The sequence below is a fragment of the Mandrillus leucophaeus genome, unplaced genomic scaffold (assembly GCF_000951045.1).
Source record: "Mandrillus leucophaeus isolate KB7577 unplaced genomic scaffold, Mleu.le_1.0 Scaffold1126, whole genome shotgun sequence".
NCBI lineage: Eukaryota > Metazoa > Chordata > Mammalia > Primates > Cercopithecidae > Mandrillus > Mandrillus leucophaeus.
The window spans coordinates 115423-122468 of NW_012099499.1; positions in this window are offsets into that span (position 1 = coordinate 115423).

Consider the following 7046-nt stretch of genomic DNA (forward strand, 5'->3'; position numbering starts at 1 on the left):
GCCTCTATCCTTAGCAGGGAGGAAATCTCCTTCTGGATTAGAACCCTGCCCCAACAACAACAACTGAAAAAAAGCAGGGTGTATTCCTAAATTTGCTCTTGCCAATCTCATCTCTGGCAGCATATAATTGAACCAACTTTCACTTCAGTGCAGACATTGGACTCAGCTGCCTACCTGCAAAGGACATCAACACTATGGAGATGTTCTTTGCTTTGATCTTGTTCTCTGCTGATGACATCAGGCTTAGCAACATTCCTATGTGTCTAGAATATCTGCTCTCCCTTTGCTCCAAGGGTAAATCTATGAACAACCACTGTCTCACAAAGCGAGGTTTTTCTTGTTGCTATATTTGTTAGTCAGAGAAGACTAAAACCACCCCTTAAGCAGGTCTTTTTTCTTCCAAGTACAAATCTACTGTTTGGGCAGTATTCAGAAGAAAATGAAGGCATAAAAATCTACCATCAAACCAGATGCCCAAAATATTATTTTTTTGGTTTTATTTATTTATTTATATATTATTTTTTAATAATTTTTTTTATGAGGGGGTCTCACCTCTGTTACCCAGGTTGGAGTGCAGTGGTGCGATCTCGGCTCACTGCAACCTCTGCCTCTGGGGCTCAAGCAATCCTCCCACCTCAGCCTCCCAAGTGACTGGGACCACAGGTTTGTGCCACCATGCCTGAAAGATTTTTTGCATTTCTTGTAAAGATGGGATTTCACCATGTTTCCCAGGCTGGTCTCAAACTCCTGGGCTCAAGTGATCTACCTGCTTTGGCCTCCCAAAGTGCTGGGATGACAGGTGTGAGCCACCATGCCCAGTCCAAAATATCTCATATTTCAAGGCATCAGGGTCCATTAATCTGAGATAAGACTTATTTTTGGAAGATATTGCTCCAGGGGTAGAATATACCAGATATCATTGCCTTGTTGTTCCACTAGTTTAACAATATGCTCAATGGTTTGACTCTTGGTCAAGGATTCATATTTTGTATTATAGTGAAATAAAATAATCGAAGCACTCAGAACTCTTTGCATTTTTGTACAACAATATATTTGTCTGTCCATAATTTTGACCTTGACATTCAGTGCTGATATAGGAGTAAATTTTACCTTTTTAGACAATTTTTTGACTGTGATTTTAGTATCTATCATGTTTATAAGCCACTACTGGCTGGTACAAATAATCCCTTTTCTTAGCCCTCCCATCATAGGGATAGTTATGTACTGATTTTTTTCCGCTTCAACAAATTCTCTGCAGCTGAAAGCATCTTTAAAACCACAACAGTTCCCTCTTCAAATTTGGTCTTAAAGCTCATAACCTGAAACATTCGTGAAAATTCTGTCTTCATCCACTAGGCAATCAATTGACAGGTTGTTTGAGAAGCCCACTGTTATCTTCCACAACTTGAGCTGGGACTGTGTGAATCAATTCTTTCCCTTTTGTCATGGTTATACAATTTGCAAGTAAAAGAAGGGAGATTTTATCAGGAACCATAGGATGACTACAAGTACCATTTTCAAAACTACACCTGAAAATGCTGAAATAACTTCAAATGTTTCCAAATTAGAGGTGACAGATTTTACTTTATCTGCAGCAAGTACTGTATGTAGATGTCTCCAAAATTGAAATACTTCACAACAGCATACTTTGTTTCTGGAATACAGTAAACAGCATGATAAATGGAATTGTCCAGGGCTGTGTGGTAAAGACTAAAAATACTAACAGAAGAAGAATCGCCTTTAAGAGGTATCAACGCAGAAGAAATCTTCGAGAGAGATAAATTTACACATATAGGATGACTGATCTTAAATTCAAATCTTGCTTTAGCCAATGCAGTCCTTGATGAGGGCAATCAAAACACAGGTTTGTATGATCAATAAGCCAAGTCATTATAATATTTGATGGGAAATTATCAATATTTGGCTTCACATTTTCCATCATAATATAGCAGCAATTATTCCATTCCTCCATTATTCTCCAATGAATAAAGGTTGATTTCTGCTTCTCAATGGTTGCTTTAACAAATGAACTGACTTTTCTCCCTAACTTCCACAGTTGAAAGATTCTGAGCTTTTTCATAAAGTTCTGATAATACTTTTTGCTTGTTTTTTTTTTTTTTTTTTTTTTTCCAATGAGTAACTCCATAACAACCCCAGCCTGGCACAAAATGTATTTGAGAACTTTTCATCACCTGCTATTGGTTGGTTGTATCTTTCAAAATATTATATTAGGCATATCTAACAGGAGGCCTATCACTTGTAGAAGAATATCTATCATGAAGATTAAACTCTGTCTTTCCTTTCTCTTTGTCATTACTAAGGTTCTGCACAGCCACATTTTTAGAGGTTGCTTCAATTATATTTTCAGCCAATAAACCCCACTGGATCTTTATCTCTGTGTGGGGCTGCTGGTGGCCCAAAAACTTCTTGAAGAAGCTAGTCTGGGGCTTCGTGTCCACGTATTTGTCACTGTTCAGGTTCAGCAGCTGGTTCCTAGCCCTGGTGACTGAACTCAGCAGAAGCCTCACCATCATCCCTTGCCATCCTGGGTGGCCGAGAAGGGGAGGTGGCTCTCACAGATTGCAGGCAGCAGCTGGTCATCGATGGGACAGCTCCAAGGCATGGCTGGGTGCCCTCTATCTCAACTCAATCACTTGGTCCTCAGCTCCTGCCCTGTCCCTGGGGAGCTGGGACCCCAGAGGATCTCCACAAGCCCTGCCGAGAGTGCATGCACTCACACGAGGGATAGAAGGAACTTCTAGTGAATTTTCCATTTCAGATATTTTATTTTTCCTCACTAAAAAAATCCTATAGATTATGTTTATAGCTTTCTTTTTAAGAACTATTTTGTTAATTTTTTTCTAGGGTTTTATGTATACTTCTAATAGCTATTTTAAATCTTTGCTCTTAACATCATCTCTTTTATTGTGGTGTTTCCATCAATTGCTGGTTGCTTCAATATAGATGGAAATGAAAATGCATGTCTTATGCATTGAAATTTTAGTTTCAACAATTACGCTTTTCACACCATTAAATTCTATTTCTTTCTTTTAAAAATGTGTCTTTCCTATTGTTGTTTCCTGTCCTGTTTTATGTCTTTTAAAAATGATTATTTTATACAATGTAAATAACTAAATAACTCTACTTATTAGTTTTACTTTTTTTGTTTCTGCTATTGTGCTCACATTGGCTTGTTTCTCTTATGCTTTTTTTTTTAAATGAATGAACTCAGTACCAAAAATGGTAAGTTGAGCTTAGCTGAAGTAATTCATACAATACTCTAAGTCAATCTGATATTTCCAAAATGGGTTTAGTAACTTATTAATTCAAACTCATGTTTAAATATTACATAACTAATTTGCTTGTTTAATATTAGGATAAGGAATATTATTTCTCAGAGGTAGAAGGAGGTAGAAGAAAGTTTTAAAAAATCTTCTTTTGAGATTTAATTTGGTCAAATGCAGACATCGTACCTTTTAAAAATAGATTATCTTTGGTATCTTCTCTTTCTTTCTCCCCTCATCTACTTTTTCCTCACCACTTATATAATATTACCATATCTACAATGTAGCTCTTAGTAGACTATCATCGCAAGCAATGTTTTAGTATGATTTTCATCCGTAACAAAGGTACAGTGCTTTGCAATTTTAAATATACATTCATATACATTATCTTTTTAAAAATCTCATTATAACTTATTAAAACAAAAATTATTAATTCAGTATTGAAAATGATAAAACTCAGTTTAAGAGAAGTAAAATGACTTATTCATGGTCACACTCTGAGGAACCCTTAGGACTTAGGACTTAAATTAACGTTCTCTAACCTCCAGTTCCGTGTACAATAATTTGATATTTCATGTTGGAAAACTTACCTATCACTTATACATCAGATATCATCTAGTTTCAATTCTAAGACTAGTCATGAATATTTTAATCTTTGATAGTGTTAATGAGAGATTAAAATAAAATAGATCATACAAATAATAATCTTAAATGAACCTTTATTAATAAATATTATGTCCCTACTATGTGTAAGACATTGTACTGGATGATACAAAATATATGTAATAAAGACATGCATGTCAAATCAGCAAGAATTAATTTCTTAACTCTAGTCCAGATAACTAGTGAATAATTCCTCTCTTTTGAGCAATATCTGATGAAACCTATACTATAATCAAACTCAGAGAAAGCAAACTGTGGATTACAATGGCAGTCAGTTGACTGTGAAGTACTCTTCTAGTTAGTAAACTCACCGTAAGCCTTACTCACCGTATGCTTTACTGTGGTCCAGAAACCATACTTACCATAATTAGTATCTATATTAAAAACCAAGTCAATATTGTATAGTTCTTGAGCACAGAGTAACAAAAGATTGGATAACTTTGTGTAACTATGTAAGGACACGCAAGTTAATAATTTACTAGCTTAGCTAAATAATTTTATGCCAAATTGTATTTTAGTTACATCTACAAAGCACAGTTTTCAGAGATTAGACTCGAGGATAAACAATGAAACAACACTTCTAAATATTAAATATTTTCATGTTCCAAATACTGTGGAACAATTAGTATTGTTTTCCCTCATTTCCTGTATACAAAATTTTCAAACTTATTTATTATTGATACAACTACAACTTTGTGTATATCTCTCTCACTGGATTTATCACATTATATTATGCTTGTTTATGTGCCTTCTTTCCCCACTACAAAGACTGTCATATTAATCTTTGTATTTATAGTGGTTATCACAGGCCCAAGCACACAGCTGACATTCAATATTCTTGAATAAATGATAACTAAATGCGTAAAGAAAGAAAGCCATAAATGTTTCCCAAATATTATAGAATTCAAAAATGAAGCAAACTAAATTTGTAATTAAGGTGATATGTATTTGGGGGGCTTCTCTATCTCTTTTTTTCCTAAATTATTAAACTGTTCCCTAAATCCCTCCACACACACACACACACACACACACACACACACACACACACACAGGCAAGTACATACATATACTCAGTAAAATCAAGATTAGAAACAGCAGAAACATTGATTTTAAAACTATCTCTAAACTATCTTAAAAATAAAAAAGAAAACATTTTAAAAAATAAAATTTATTGATCTCTCCTAATTAGAAATGCAGTATATACAGGTTGTAGGAATCTCATATGTCTCAGAGACATAATAATGGTAGACATTTTCATATATTTTCTCTTTTTTTCTCTCTGTAGGACATTTTAAGAGAGATTAGTAAGAGAGGCTAGCAATGGGTTCATCATATGATTGAACATGTTCTTGAATGAGCTTGAAGTGGATATCATTAAGCTAATAGTCCTGCAACAGAAAATTGTATTCATGATACATGAAAATCAGTACGGTGATGCCGTTTATAAAGTTATAATGAATTAATATTAACCTCACCTGTGTCCTGCACATCAATTATTAATAATCATACCAGCAATGATCTTGTGTGTAGCTCGTAACATACTAGTGAAATTGGCAAAAGTAGGCTTTTATATTGAGTACCTCCACACCAACCTTTCTGTATGGTGGTACCCTGACAATGATGTAGCCATGTCTATGAACTGCCATTATATAATGATGAGAGCAAATCCTTTTTGTTTATTTATATATTTATTTATTTATTTATTTATTGAGATGGAGTCTTGTTGTCTCACCAGGCTGGAATGCAGTGGTGCAATCTCAGCTTACTGCAACCTCTGCCTCCCAGGTTCAAGTGATTCTCCTGCTTCAGCCTCTCGAGTAGCTGGGACTACAGGCACATGCCACCACGCTCAGCTAATTTTTGTATTTTTAGTAGAGACAAGGTTTCACCATGTTGGCTAAGATGGTCTCTATCTCCTGACTCTGTGATCCACCCACCTTGGCCTCCCAGAGTGCTGAGATTACAGGCCTGAGCCACCGCACCAGCCTGAGAGCACATCCTTATAAACAGAAAAAGTTTCAAGACTTTTCAATGGCTCTTTTGGCACACAGCAGTCAATAAATTAAGTTGAACTAAGTCCTTATAAATAGCATTTACAGTAGCTAATAATGACTCAGTGAAAGTTGGCATGATCCTATGTGCCTAGAGTTCAAATCAGTGATTGGTGGGGCTTCAGGAAAGATGACAGCATGAGTTAACTTTTATGAATTTCCTTTTCACTCTACATGAAAATGAATTGTGGTACGATACTTCAACTTTAAAGAATATCAGCAAAATATGTACAGTTTTGGTAAGGTGAGGGGAGGTTTTATCAGCTAACAAAGAATTGCCCACATCATCAGTCTTACGAGTTGTAAGTATACAATATTGTATTTCCTCTGACATCCCCTGAGCTACTGAGATGACAACTGGTGAGCATAAACAGCCTAAAGCAGGAGTGGGGAGTATATCCCCGGGGGTGGTGGTTGGGGTTGCAGGGCATATATTCTTAAAACAACAACAACAAAACCCAATAATGCTATTTAGTAAAACAAATAAACAAAAAATAAGAGCTATACTACAAAACTTGCCTAGTTGAATGATTAATTTCTCATTTTTAATTGTTGTGGATTTGATTTGTGAGTTTCTCAGTAGAGCTGTTATAAGAATCATAGGCTGTAGTATTTGACTTTAGTCTTATTTTTCTTTTACTATAACGATTTCCATCCCAAAGCAGTAAAAACGATATGCCCTTGTTTACCTCTGTCACAGACAGGAAGAAGAGAATGGAAACACAAAGAAGAATCTTAGTTCCTCTTTGTAGCTATGGAGTAATGTGATTATTTAAAAAGCCACATCATAGATTTTTAACCCTATTTCATCCACATTTAAAATTTTTATTGATTTCAAAAAACAATCTGAAAAATTTTAAACCAATTAACTGGAGCAGGGCTCTCCGATAACAATAGAGTGTCTTTATCACTCCTTTGTCTTTCATGGTCAATTGTAGGAAATCCAACTATAAATCACCTTTGCTATTCCTCTCTTTTATAGTTGGCAACCCCCATGACTTCCATTGATATTGTATGGCGTTTTCCAAATTTGTTTCCTGAGAAAAAC